The following is a 13,666-nucleotide window of genomic DNA, read 5'->3' as shown; positions in this document are numbered from 1 at the left end:
GGCCAACTGGCTATGCTGTGTTACTGGGCTTCAAAAGAACAGAAAACACAAGCTAGGCGAGTCTTAGGGGAGTCACTTTGGGTTGTTTATTAAAAAGGCCATTGGAGCACCTACCTAGACCCTAAGTCTCCACACTTGAGTCCCCTTTCAGCATATCGTCTGGCAACACATGGAACTTATAGCGACTCTGCTGGGACCCCCCAACTTTGTACCTCCAAATGCAACTGAAACTACCTACTACCAAGACTGAATGATCCTTTGCTTAATCAGTGGTTTACAAACTATTTGGCTGATACCCCCAATATTGGTCCAAACCAGTGAGAGGGGGGCATGAAGGAAGATATGCCTTGTTATGTAGAATACTTATTTGGATCATGCCCCCCTTTTCGACACCTATAGAGAGTTTCTCTGTGGTTGAGTTCCAGGGATTCACACCCTCTCTCTATTACAAGTGGTTTATATAAAGGGGTGAATCACCTTTGAAATAACTTTTCGTATGATGTAGAGAGTTATTTGCAATTGGTCTTTATTTTTTATTATTGGTAGCTTTTAATTATTTTACTTTTTGTTCCGCCACTCTCAAGTTTGGAATTTTCAGCAGTAATCTGGTTGCTAGGGTCCAGTTTACCTTAGTAACCAGGGAGTGATTTGAGAGAATGACTGATATATGATTAGTAGAAGGGCTGAATAGAAAGTAATAAAAAGTAACAATAACAATAAAGCTGTAGTTTTTTGGCTGCCGGGGTCAGTGACCCCCATTTGAAAGCTTGAAGACTCTGAAGAAGAAGGCAAATAATTCAAAAACTATAAAAGATAAAAATGAAGACCAATCACTTCCTACCAGCCAATTGGACAGTTACACAGTTGTCGGAGCACTGGCAGAACCAACAGAGCAACCAACTGCTGTGTAATAGGACTACCCATCTATCTCTTGGTGTGGCCGGATGAATGTGAGGACATTTTCAATGAGGGTACAAACATGTATACCAGGATTTTACCCCCCACCAGGTACTTAAGGCAAACCCAGTCTATGGTGAAGTGGCAGAAACCACCCCTACCCAGTTGTAAATAAACCCAAGAGTTAACCCCTTGCAGAAGTCAGGAAAGTGTCTAAGGTGGACTTCACTGATATGTTGGTACGATACTCTCCCAACGGATCTGTGTATGTCCCATTATGATTCAAGATTCGACCTGAGGGGGCAAAAGACAAAACCTGAACAGCACTTGGTACGGTCCATGGATAGATTTAAGGTGGCCATACACGGGCCGATTCTAGCTGCCAATATCGGTCCCTTAGACCGATTCAGAAGCTTATCGGCCTGTGTATGGGCACTACTGACGGGCCTGCCCGACCGATATCTGGCCTGAAATGGGGCAGGTTAGAAAATTTAGTCGGATCTTGGACCACATTGGCTTACTGATGCGGTCCCCGAACCAACTGCACCCATTACCATCGTTTTAATTCGATCGTTTGGCCCCAGGGCCAAACAACGGAATTAGCCTAAATTCCCCCGATATCGCCCACCCGGAGGTGGGGATATCGGAAGAAGATCTGCTTGCTTGGCAAGGTCGCCAAGATCTTAGCGTGTATGGCCACCTTAAGCTGACTTCCAGTTAGAAGAATAATCAAGCCCCGGGGCCACAGGTAGAACATCCCTGAGACATGGCTAGCTGGAACCAAGCTGGTGGCCATTCTTAGATCAAAATTGGGCATCAACCAAACCTGAAGGACCACTTTAGCCTGTGTTTGAGATCTCGGGCTAATCACATTGCACAGATACAAGTGGCCAATCTCTGGCCAATCACATTGCAATTATACAGTAGAACCTGTAGAGCTTCTTGTGCCCGACTCAATGTAGCTACACACAACTCATAAAGGGCAACACATCATTCCTGGTAAGCAGCCCAAGCTGCCTGGCACCACACAGGGGATGGGGGGTATCTGTCATTGTTAGCAAAGTGGCGACTCTTGGCACATACAGTAAGTCAGGTTGCTTTCCTGGGGGCGCCTTTTCTCTCTGACCACCATGGAGCCCTTGTTTGCGAAACCCTCGAGAGTGTTTAGAAATGGCTTTGGGCACACAATCCAGATGAAAGTTGCAGTAACCATGGAAACGGTGGAAGAAAAATAAAAGTGAAAGACAGGGAAGGTTTGGCAGGGCAACAAAGAATACTTGGCCTTTCTAGCTAATGCCTGGAGACTGGGGGGGGGGGGGGGGGAGAGATCTGTGCTGCCTGCTCCGTTCACGCTGTAAATAAGCTGGTCCCACTCAAGCGACAGTTGGGCCACAATTGGCAGCTGTTTGGGGAGTCTGGGAGTTGTAGTTCATCAGTAGCCACTATTGTATTTCCCTAGTGCCATATTAGGGACAGAATTCCTTAGGGCAAGTTATTCTATTTCACTGGACTTCATTTTAAAGGGTTAAAACAAACTGGGTGCTGTCTGGTGGGATATGGAGCCCCCCCTTGAGGCTTAATTTGCAGACTTGTCACCTTCCCCAGACTCCTACTATTGCCGGGAACTCCCTGTATCAGTAGTTTGGGGTATCTGGAGGGGGGGGGGGGGGGCTGTAGATTTAGCCTCATGCTAATTATTGGTTCAGTTTCCCTTTAATTGAGAACCTTAATACTAATGGGCAGATTTATCAAAATGTGAGCTTAATAAATGAATACTCACCCACGTGAGTTCTAACTTTTATACACGGATAAATATGCTTTTAAAAATCCCATAGGAACGTGGGGGAGTTTTATGTATTAAGCTCTAAACTCATATTTTGTTCATTCTGCCCTATAGTGTGTTTTTCCAGCTGACAGGGGGGAGCAAGATTCTGTTACACATCCCACTTCCTGGGCATGGGGGGGGGGGGGTCTGTACAGCAGGATGTGAGGAATGCAAAGAAGTAACATTGTGCGCTCCTATGAGTACCTGGACAGATGCAGCTTGGCAGTTAGCAAGGTGACATATGGCAGTTAGCATATTGCCTATGGGGCCTATAGGAAATGCAGGCACCCGTAGCCCATGGGCCAGTTTAGTTTGTATGAAATTGGTTATGGCTCCAGGGCAGGATTTAGCCAAGGCAGAGAGGGCAACAGCTGGCAGATATACAGCGGGTATATATACATCCAGGGAAGTGTCTGTATTGGGCCCACTACCATATCCAGCACAAAAAGCCGCCTACTTGCAACTAAAAAAGTACTGGGGTGACTGCATAACTATGTGGGGTGAGTGAGGGGCACAGTGCCAGGCTGGGTACCAGGGGGGCACACACGCGTGTTGTGTTTCTATTGCACACAACTCATTTTGGACCATATAGAACTTGCCCACACATAGTAACAGAGTTTCTAAAATGGCACAGTGATAAGTTGTGTTGGTAGAGAAGGGCACAATTGGAATCTGGGTGGCAGTGAGGGGGGGGCACAGTGATGGAGTGGCAGCAATAGAGGTTTAGAGGCAGGCTGGGGCAGGGTCGGACTGGGCCGCCGGGACACCGGAAAAAATCCCGGTGGGCCCCGGCGGCCCAGACCCGACCCTTGCAGCGCTCTCCCTCCCGACTACTCCTCCTCTGACGCGTCAAATTTACGCGCCCGGAGTAGGACGTCGGGAGGGGGGCCCTGCGAGGGGGGTTGGGGGCCCCCTGCGGGGGGGTTAGGGGACGCACCTGGCTGGGGGCACTTACGGGGCCCCTGGGACAGTAGTCCTGGTGGGCCCTTCACCCCCCAGTCCGACTCTGGGCTGGGGTGGCAGCCAGGGGTATAGTAACAGGCTTTGGTGGCAGCCAAGGGTATAGTGACAGGCTGGGGTGGCAGCAAGAGGTATAGTGACAGGCTGGGGTGTCAGTCAGGGGTATAGTAACAGGCTGGGCTGGCAGCAAGAGGTATAGTGACAGGCTGGGGTGGCAGCAAGAGGTATAGACAGTAATAGGCTGGGGTGGCAGCAAGAGGTATAGACAGTAATAGGCTGGGGTGGCAGCAAGAGGTACAGTGACAGGCTGGGGTGGCAGCAAGAGGTATAGACAGTGACAGGCTGGGGTGGCAGCAAGAGGTATAGACAGTAATAGGCTGGGGTGGCAGCAAGAGGTACAGTGACAGGCTGGGGTGGCAGCAAGAGGTATAGACAGTGACAGGCTGGGGTGACAGCAAGAGGTATAGACAGTGACAGGCTGGGGTGGCAGCGAGAGATATAGTGACAGGCTGGGGTGGCAGCAAGAGGTATAGACAGTGACAGGCTGGGGTGACAGCAAGAGGTATAGACAGTGACAGGCTGGTGTAGCAGCAAGAGATATAGTGACAGGCTGGGGTGGCAGCTAGGGGTATAGTGACACGCTGGGGTGGCAGCGAGAGATATAGTGACAGGCTGGTGTGGCAGCAAGAGATATAGTGACAGGCTGGGGTGGCAGCTAGGGGTATAGTGACAGGCTGGTGTGGCAGCAAGAGGTACAGTGACAGGCTGGGGTGGCAGCTAGGGGTATAGTGACAGGCTGGGGTGGCAGCTAGGGGTATAGTGACAGGCTGGGGTGGCAGCGAGAGATATAGTGACAGGCTGGTGTGGCAGCAAGAGATATAGTGACAGGCTGGGGTGGCAGCTAGGGGTATAGTGACAGGCTGGGGGGGCAGCTAGGGGTATAGTGACAGGCTGGGGTAACAGGCTGCTAGTGGCACAGTGACGGGTTGGTTGGTAGCGGTGCCAGAGTGCCGGGCAGACTGGCAGGAAAGTGACGGGGCTCAACCAGGGACAGACAGTGCTGGGGGCGGAGTGAAGGGGCCGGTTCCTCCCCCCACTCAGAGCCGCTGGTGTTGCAGCCAGAGCCGGGGAGTGAGAGGCACAGAGCGCAGCGCCAGGAGAGAGAGACGCTGAGTATCGGGGGGAGAGTGTTGGGCACCGGGAGAGACGCACAGCGGGTACAGAGGGCACAGCGGGTACAGAGGGCACAGCGGGCACAGAGGGTACAGCGGGCACAGTGGGTACAGAGGGTACTGCCCGTTCCCGTATCAGGACCTGCGGGGCCAGTTGCGCGGAGTTGGAGGGAGCGCAGAGCAGCATGTGAGTGGCACCCCCTGTCTCCCAGCACCCAGCAGCCTGGCACTGCCACCCCAAGGTGAGTGTTTCCCACTTGTTACACCGCTCAGTGCCTGATGGGTATAGTAACTAAAGTGCCACTCAGCTAGGTGGGCACAGTGTACACAGGCAGGGGTGGGTACCCTGCATTACACAATGCCACTATATGTGGGTACATTGCACCTAGTGCCACTCACCCAGATGGGTACATTTACATTACATTTAGGGTTACCCTAAGCTAACACAGTGCCACTGATTGTGGGTACATTACAGAGAATGCCACTCACAGAGATGGGTACATTACACCCGCAGGAGTTATACCAACTTCATCTGCCAGCATTGCTCCAATCCTTACACTGGTGGGCACATTGCCACTCAGCTGCCTCCATTGCCTCAGTCAGATAGGTGTTTACATCATTATGCCCAGTGCCATCCAACTAGATGGGTACAGGACATAGTTTCAGTGTGCTGGGTGCCAAGATTTATATTAAACACTGTGCCACCCGGATACATAGGCAAATTGCACAAGGTGCCACTTTTCTCAGTGGGCACCTTACTCTAACTGACATTCTGCTAGGTGGGTACATTACACTCAGTGCCACTCTGCTAGGTGGGTACATTACACTCAGTGCCACTCTGCTAGGTGGGTACATTACACTCAGTGCCACTCTGCTAGGTGGGTACATTACACCTATGAGGAGAGGTGTGCCAGCAGTACAGAGACAATACAGGGGCCCAAAGATGCCCATTTGAGTTGGCACACATATATTTATAGGGCTGTAAGTGGGGTAAAGACAATTTGGCCCAGGCCTCTGTCACAGGGAAGGAGCCACCAGGTTGGCATCATGGGGAACCGTGGGAAGAAAGCTTAGGTCATGACCCGTAAAAGTTTGCTTTTCCCTGTCTGTGCAGCACCAACTGCCACCTGTCTGTCTTAGGGGGGAGACACACTGGGCTACTAGTAGCAGCTACTTGTCACAGCTACTAAACTCCAGAAAATCCCCTGCCATAGACAATACCGAGAATTGCCTCTGCTAAACACACGTAGAGACAATTATCAGTAAATGATCAGCATTGTCTGTTTTAGTAGCCATGACAAGTAGCTGCTACTAGTAGCTCCATGTGTCTTCACCCTTATACTGTATAATAAGTACAGCCCGGCTTGGTGCCACTCTCTGTTAATGGCCAGCCTGCTGGCTTCCATGCAATGTGCCACTGTGCCACTCAATACAATGTGCCTCGTAGCCCTGTTCTTTCCCACTTGTTGCCGCTTTTGTTCTGCTGTGTGTAATGCACTCGTGTGATTTTTCGAAGCTCCTACTTAGGGTGAAGACACACTTGTTGATACAGATACTTGTTGCAGCTACTAAAATAGATAGTGCTGATCATTTACTGATAACTGTCTCTACATGTGTTTTAGCAGAGGCAATTCTCAGTACTGTCTATGGCAGGGGATTTTCTGGAGTTTAGTAGCCGTGACAAGTAGCTGCTACTAAGTGGCTCCGTGTGTCTTAACCCTTAGGGTGAAGACACACGGAGCTACTAGTAGCAGCTACTTGTCGTGGCTACTAAAATAGACAGTGCTGATCATTTACTGATAACTGTCTCTACATGTGTTTTAGCAGAGGGAATTCTCAGTATTGTCTATGGCAGGGGATTTTCTGGAGTTTAGTAGCCGGGAAAAGTAACTGCTGCTAAGTAGCTCCGTGTGTCTTAGGGCTCTGGCACACGGGGAGATTAGTCGCCCGCGACAAATCTCCCTGTTCGCGGGCGACTAATCTCCCCGAATTGCCATCCCACCGGCGACAATGTAAGTCGCCGGTGGGTTGGTACACGCTGCGCAGGCGATTTCAGCAAATCGCTGAAGTTGCCTCGCGAGGCTTTTTCGGCGATTTGTCGAAATCGCGCCGCCGTGTGTGCCATCCCACCGGCGACTTACATTGTCGCCGGTGGGATGGCAATTCGGGGAGATTAGTCGCCCGCGAACAGGGAGATTAGTCGCCCGTGACAAAGGACAACTTAGCTACGTAGTTGCCTCGTGAGGCATTTTCGGCGATTTGCCAAAATCGCCTGCGCAGCATGTGCCATCCCAACGGTGACTTACATTTTCGCCGGTGGGATGGCAATTCGGGGATATTAGTCGCCCATGAAAACAGGGAGATTTGTCGCGGGCGACTAATCTCCCCGTGTGCCAGAGCCCTTAACCCTTAGTGTGAAGACACACTGAGCTACTAGTAGCAGCTACTTTTTCACGGCTACTAAACGCCAGAAAATGGCCTGTAGGGGGGATTAGTCGCTGCACTCCCCTGTTATAATCAGTGTGAAGTTCAGCGAGGCGGGGAGCGACGAAAGCCCCTTGTATGGTAAAGTTATACCGAGTCAGAAACACTTGTGTCAGCACTGGGGGTGGGGGGGCCGGGCAGGGATATCACAGGGCTGTGTGTATCTAATCACTGATAAGAACCCCCCCCCCAGTGCCAGCGAGTTGGTATTGTCCTGTGCACAAAGCAGCATTTACACAAGATTGTGATGGATGGGTTGTGAATAAATATCAGTAGCCTAATCCCACTTAGTAACAATTTGTATCACACATGGAGATAAAAGCATTGAGGGAGGGGGGGCTGAAACTTTCAGGGTGTGTTTTTGACTTCTCCTCTGCCCTGGCGGTTCTGACTTCGGAAGCCAGACCTGTGGGGAAAAAGAAATAGGACTTCTGCTACATTGTTTCCGAAGTCAGAACCAGCGGCGCAGGGAATAGAAAGGGATTGGGAGGCCCCTGGATTCCAAAGCTTCCTCTCTGCCCTGGCGGTTCTGACTTCGGAAACAATATAGCAGAAGCCAGACCTGTGTGGGGAAAAAGAAATAGGACTTCTGCTACATTGTTTCCAAAGTCAGAACCAGCGGCGCAGGGAATAGAAAGGGATTGGGAGGCCCCTGGATTCCAAAGCTTCCTCTCTGCCCTGGTGGTTCTGACTTTGGAAGCCAGGCCTGTGGGGAAAAAGAAATAGGACTTCTGCTACATTGTTTCCGAAGTCAGAACCAGCGGCGCAGGGAATAGAAAGGGATTGGGAGGCCCCTGGATTCCAAAGCTTCCTCTCTGCCCTGGCAGTTCTAACTTTGGAAGCCAGATCTGTGGGGGAAAAAGAAACAGGACTTCTGCTACGTTGTTTCCAAAGTCAGAACCAGCGGCGCAGGGAATAGAAAGGGATTGGGAGGCCCCTGGATTCCAAAGCTTCCTCTCTGCCCTGGCGGTTCTGACTTCGGAAATAATATAGCAGAAGCCAGACCTGTGGGGGAAAAAGAAATAGGACTTCTGCTACATTGTTTCCAAAGTCAGAACCAGCGGCGCAGGGAATAGAAAGGGATTGGGAGGCCCCTGGATTCCAAAGCTTCCTCTCTGCCCTGGCAGTTCTGACTTTGGAAGCCAGATCTGTGGGGGAAAAAGAAACAGGACTTCTGCTACATTGTTTCCGAAGTCAGAACCAGCGGCGCAGAGAATAAAAAGGGATTGGGAGGCCCCTGGATTCCAAAGCTTCCTCTTTGCCCTGGTGGTTCTGACTTCGGAAACAATATAGCAGAAGCCAGACCTGTGGGGAAAAAGAAATAGGACTTCTGCTACATTGTTTCCAAAGTCAGAACCAGCGGCGCAGGGAATAGAAAGGGATTGGGAGGCCCCTGGATTCCAAAGCTTGTAGAACAAAGCAACGTTTCCCAATAATAAGAGTTTCCTGGCTTCTCCCCTGTGACACCCCGGGCTAAATATACCCAATCCCCCCAGCGCTCCGACTCGAACATTAGAGCCAATTTAGTGAGTCGGATTTATAACCGGCGGGCTGTCACTTTATTTTTTGCTTTTAATATTGTAAATGGCCCTAAAAAGTCATCTGTAATGTATGAGGGGTAAAATGGGATTAACTGCCGCAGCGGGGACCCAGGGGAAATGGCTGAGTGATGAGCTCCTGAGCGCACTGCTGGTTCTGACTTCTGAAATTACATGAAGCAACATGTTATTTTATATATGGGTTTATTTCCCCTTTAATTTTTTTTGTTTGTTTTTCCACCAGAACTTGTGTTCTTTATTCTCATGTCTTTTCTCCCCCGCCCCCAGCAGTGTTATTTGTGCACAGAATGTTCTGTTAGGAAGAAGCCTATCTATCAAGCCGGCCAGGCGGCCAGCATATGTATATGTAATGAGTTAATGCTGATTTATCCTGGTACAAGGCACAGGCAGGGTTGGGACATGAGAGGCTAATGCAGATCTGCTGTTTCCTCTGCTCTTATCTGCTTTCTCCAGTCTGTTTTGTCTCAAGCTGCGGGGAGCCCTCTTAACCTGCGCAGTGCTGGCCTGGCTGCCAAATAATGCAGCTGTACGGCAGCCCCACCGCCGGGTCATGGAGCCCAGCAACAGAACCCCTTGCTGTACATGTCCGGCGGTGATAAGGACTCATTATATTTTAGTTGGGATCAAGTGCAAACTACTGTTTTATTATTACAGAGAAAAGGGAATCATTTAACCATTAAATAAACCCAATAGGGCTGTTCTGCCCCAATAAGGGGTAATTATATCTTAGTTGGGATCAAGTACAGGTACTGTTTTATTATTACAGAGAAAAGGGAATCATTTAAGCATTAAATAAACCCAATAGGGCTGTTCTGCCCCCAATAAGGATTAATTATATCTTAGTTGGGATCAAGTACAGGTACTGTTTTATTATTACAGAGAAAAGGGAATCATTTAACCATTAAATAAACCCAATAGGGCTGTTCTGCCCCCAATAAGGGGTAATTATATCTTAGTTGGGATCAAGTACAGGTACTGTTTTATTATTACAGAGAAAAGGGAATCATTTAACCATTAAATAAACCCAATAGGGCTGTTCTGCCCCAATAAGGGGTAATTATATCTTAGTTGAGATCAAGTACAGGTACTGTTTTATTATTATTACAGATAATGGATCCCATACCTGTAGTGTGGGAGCTGATGTGGTTATTGATTATTGTTTCCCAAATCACAAACTTGGGCCCTCAGTTTCTGTCAAAGCTCTCTGTATAGGCTATGAACAAACTTAGGGGGCTGTTCCTGCTGAATTGTGCTTAGTACAGGGGAATCCCTATGCTGCCATAGTTTTATGGTATCTCTCTATACAGGCTATGAGCAAACTTAGGGGGCTGTTCCTGCTGAATTGTGCTTAGTACAGGGGAATCCCTATGTGCCATAGTTTTATGGTATCTCTCTGTACAGGCTATGAACAAACTTAGGGGGCTGTTCCTGCTGAATTGTGCTTAGTACAGGGGAATCCCTATGCTGCCATAGTTTTATGGTATCTCTCTATACAGGCTATGAACAAACTTAGGGGACTGTTCCTGCTGAATTGTGCTTAGTACAGGGGAATCCCTATGCTGCCATAGTTTTATGGTATCTCTCTGTACAGGCTATGAACAAACTTAGGGGGCTGTTCCTGCTGAATTGTGCTTAGTACAGGGGAATCCCTATGTGCCATAGTTTTATGGTATCTCTCTGTACAGGCTATGAGCAAACTTAGGGGGCTGTTCCTGCTGAATTGTGCTTAGTACAGGGGAATCCCTATGCTGCCATAGTTTTATGGTATCTCTCTGTACAGGCTATGAGCAAACCTAGGGGGCTGTTCCTGCTGAATTGTGCTTTCGGAGTTAAACTGGCCTGCCAGGGAATTTCCCAGTGTGACCCACTGTAGGACAATTCCCATGATGTTGGTATCATACATACCATTTTTTATGTGTTACACTGGTGAGTCCCACTGTCTCTAACTTCCTGTGTGACCCACAATGCATTTCAGTTTGGGTGCCCCCTGGTGTGTCCGGCTTTAGGCAGGATATCCTCGCTGTATCTCTGCTCATCACTCCTGAAGGTTATCAATAAATACACAAAGGCCGCAGTCACACTGGGTCTTGGCCTCAAAGTATATTTGCCATAAAGCAAGACAGCACTGCTGTTGTTTGCCAGAAAATAAATAATAAGTAGTGACTCCCTTTCCTACCCTCTGGTCTTGAAAGATGTTGATGTTGGTTTATTATGATCCCTCTTGCACTTTTATGGCAGATAAAGCAGTTGTGGTTGGGTAGTGAGTACGAGTGAGTAAATATGCAGTAAATATCGGTGGGTTGGGTTGTTTGTCTCATTTGCTGAGATGAGTGTTGGTTGTGACTGAGTTTGTGGGTTAGATGTTGGTAATGAGTTGGCAGGTCAGGTTTAAGGGTCAAGACACACGGAGCTACTTTGTAGGAGCTACTTTTTCACAGCTACTAAATGCCAGAAAATCTCCTGCCATAGACAATACTGAGAATTGCTTCTGCTAAAACACACATAGAGACAGTTATCAGTAAATGCTCAGCATTGTGTATTTTAGTAGCCGCAACAAGTAGCTGCTACTAGTAGCTCCCTTCACCCTTAGTCATTAACTGGTGGGCTGAGTGTTGGCAGAGAGGTGGCAGGTTGAGTGTTAGTCATAAACTGGTGGAATAGGTGTTGGTTGTGAGTTGGTGCTGGTAATGAGCTGTGTATAGAGTGTTGGTCATGAGTTGGTGGATTGGTTGCAGCTTGTTAAGCTGGCCATACACGGGCAGATCCGCTCGCTTAGCGATGTCGCCAAGCGAGCTGATCTTCAACCGATATCCCCACCTATGGGTGGCGATATCGGGGAGGCATGTAGGCGAATTCGATCGTTTGGCCCTGGGGCCAAACAATTGAATACTGCACGCGGCAATGGGGCAGTCGGTTCGGGGACCGCATCAACGAGCCAATGTGGTCCCCGATCCGACGGGATTTTCTAACCTGGCTGACCGATATCTGGCCAATTTCAGTCGGCCAGTCCGATCGTTTCTGCCCCTACACGGGCCGATAAGCTGCTAAGTCGGTCCAAGGGACCGATATCGGCAGCTTCTATCGGCCCGTGTATGGGGACCTTTAGTCAGTGGGTTACTAGTTGGTAATGACTTGGTGGGTCTTGAGTCAGTGGATTGAGTGTTGGTCATGAGTTGGTGGATTGTGTGTTGGTTGTGAGTCAGTGGGTTAAGTGTTGGTCATGATGTGGCCAAGTCATGATTGGTGCATTGGGTGTTGGTGGGTTAAGTGTTAGTAATGAGATTGTGGGTTGAGTGTTGGTCATGAGCTCTGGCTGTACTGGCCCACCAGGCTACCAGGAAAAAACCCAGTGGCCACCTGCCTGCACCCGGCTCGGCCATCAGCTGCTCCTGCTCTGCTGCTCACTTGATGTTAAAAAATAAACATGGGCTTGTGTTCCAAAGTGGAACGGCCATCTTTATTATTTCACAGTAAGTAATCAGAGCAGGAGCAGGAGTGGCGGTGGCTGGGGGCAGATTGGGGAGAGGCAGTGGCCCCTGGTACCCCAGTCTGACTCTGCATGAGCTGGTGGGTGGGGGTTGGCCCACAAGGTTAGACCCCACCAGGTGTGTGTAGCACAGAGAGCACTCTGTATGGAACGTGGGAATGATAACTACTGAGTATTGATCCATAGAAGTTGGCTATTACTCTGCGACTCTGTGCCGTTGGGAAAGGCTCCTGTTATTCCTGTGTCTGGTGCGGAGACATTGGAGTCTGTCCCTTCATTATCCCGTGACAATACAAGGAAGGGGGCGCTCTAATGAGACTGTATGGGGGACGCTCTAATGAGACTGTATGGGGGCCCTCTAATGAGACTGTATGCTGGACGCTCTAATGAGACTGTATGGTGCACGCTCTGTACCCAGGGAAAGTGCAAGTGATAGAGCACTCGTGTTCCTGGAGACGTTGCCCCCCCCCCCCCGGGTCTGTGGAACAATAGAAATTGTTGTTCCCATTTAAATTTCAGAACACAGCCCTGAGCCGTCGCTACTCCATCATAGTGACCCCCCCTCGCACTACTCACAATTGCCGGTGTAAATCAGCTTGTCACCCAGGGCCCCCAGCTCAGCCGCTCACAGCACCCAATGTATTATCAGCCCCCCCACACACACACACCCTGCACTTACCCCGGGGCAACAGTCGCACTGTCACATGGATTTATAGGCCTGAAAAATGGAGGGTCCTCAAGTGACATTAAATATATTCTGATCTTATAAATGGTAAATTGTGCAATTTGCATCCAGCTCTGGAGAAATGGTAAACCAGTAATTTATAGATTCCCCCCAGTACCTTCTGTATCAAATAATTTAAAGGCCATTGGCATAAAAGAATAAGGTTTGTGGATGTGTATTATAAGCAGCTTTGTGCTTCTATAAGCAGCAGTCCTGCCCTGCTTTATGGCTGAGATTCTAGCTATCTGTATAACAGAGCATTCTGTCACAGTGGCACAGATCCTATCTGATCCCCCCCATTGTAAGCAGCAGTCCTGCCCTGCTTTATGGCTGAGATTCTAGCTATCTGTATAACAGAGCATTCTGTCACAGTGGCACAGATCCTATCTAATCCCCCCATTGTAAGCAGCAGTCCTGCCCTGCTTTATGGCTGAGATTCTAGCTATCTGTATAACAGAGCATTCTGTCACAGTGGCACAGATCCTATCTGATCCCCCCCATTGTAAGCAGCAGTCCTGCCCTGCTTTATGGCTGAGATTCTAGCTATCTGTATAACAG

At 49.3% G+C, this 13,666-nt stretch overlaps 1 protein-coding gene across 2 annotated transcripts in view; it reads left to right on the top strand.

Moving 5' to 3' along the window:
- The first annotated feature begins 4,756 nt into the window (after positions 1–4,756).
- Positions 4,757–13,666, top strand: part of tspan18 (tetraspanin 18) — a 75,251-nt gene continuing 66,341 nt past the window's right edge. The window contains exons 1-2 of one of the 2 annotated variants that reach the window (XM_031899723.1): positions 4,757–4,899; positions 4,936–5,096. The gene's annotated coding sequence lies outside the window, so the exon portion shown is untranslated. Of the gene's footprint in view, positions 5,097–13,666 lie in introns of both variants that reach the window. The other variant, NM_001100203.1, reaches the window with a different exon arrangement.

The sequence above is a fragment of the Xenopus tropicalis genome, chromosome 4 (genome assembly GCF_000004195.4).
Source record: "Xenopus tropicalis strain Nigerian chromosome 4, UCB_Xtro_10.0, whole genome shotgun sequence".
Classification (NCBI taxonomy): Eukaryota; Metazoa; Chordata; class Amphibia; order Anura; family Pipidae; genus Xenopus; species Xenopus tropicalis.
This window is presented reverse-complemented; position numbering and strand designations above follow the sequence as displayed.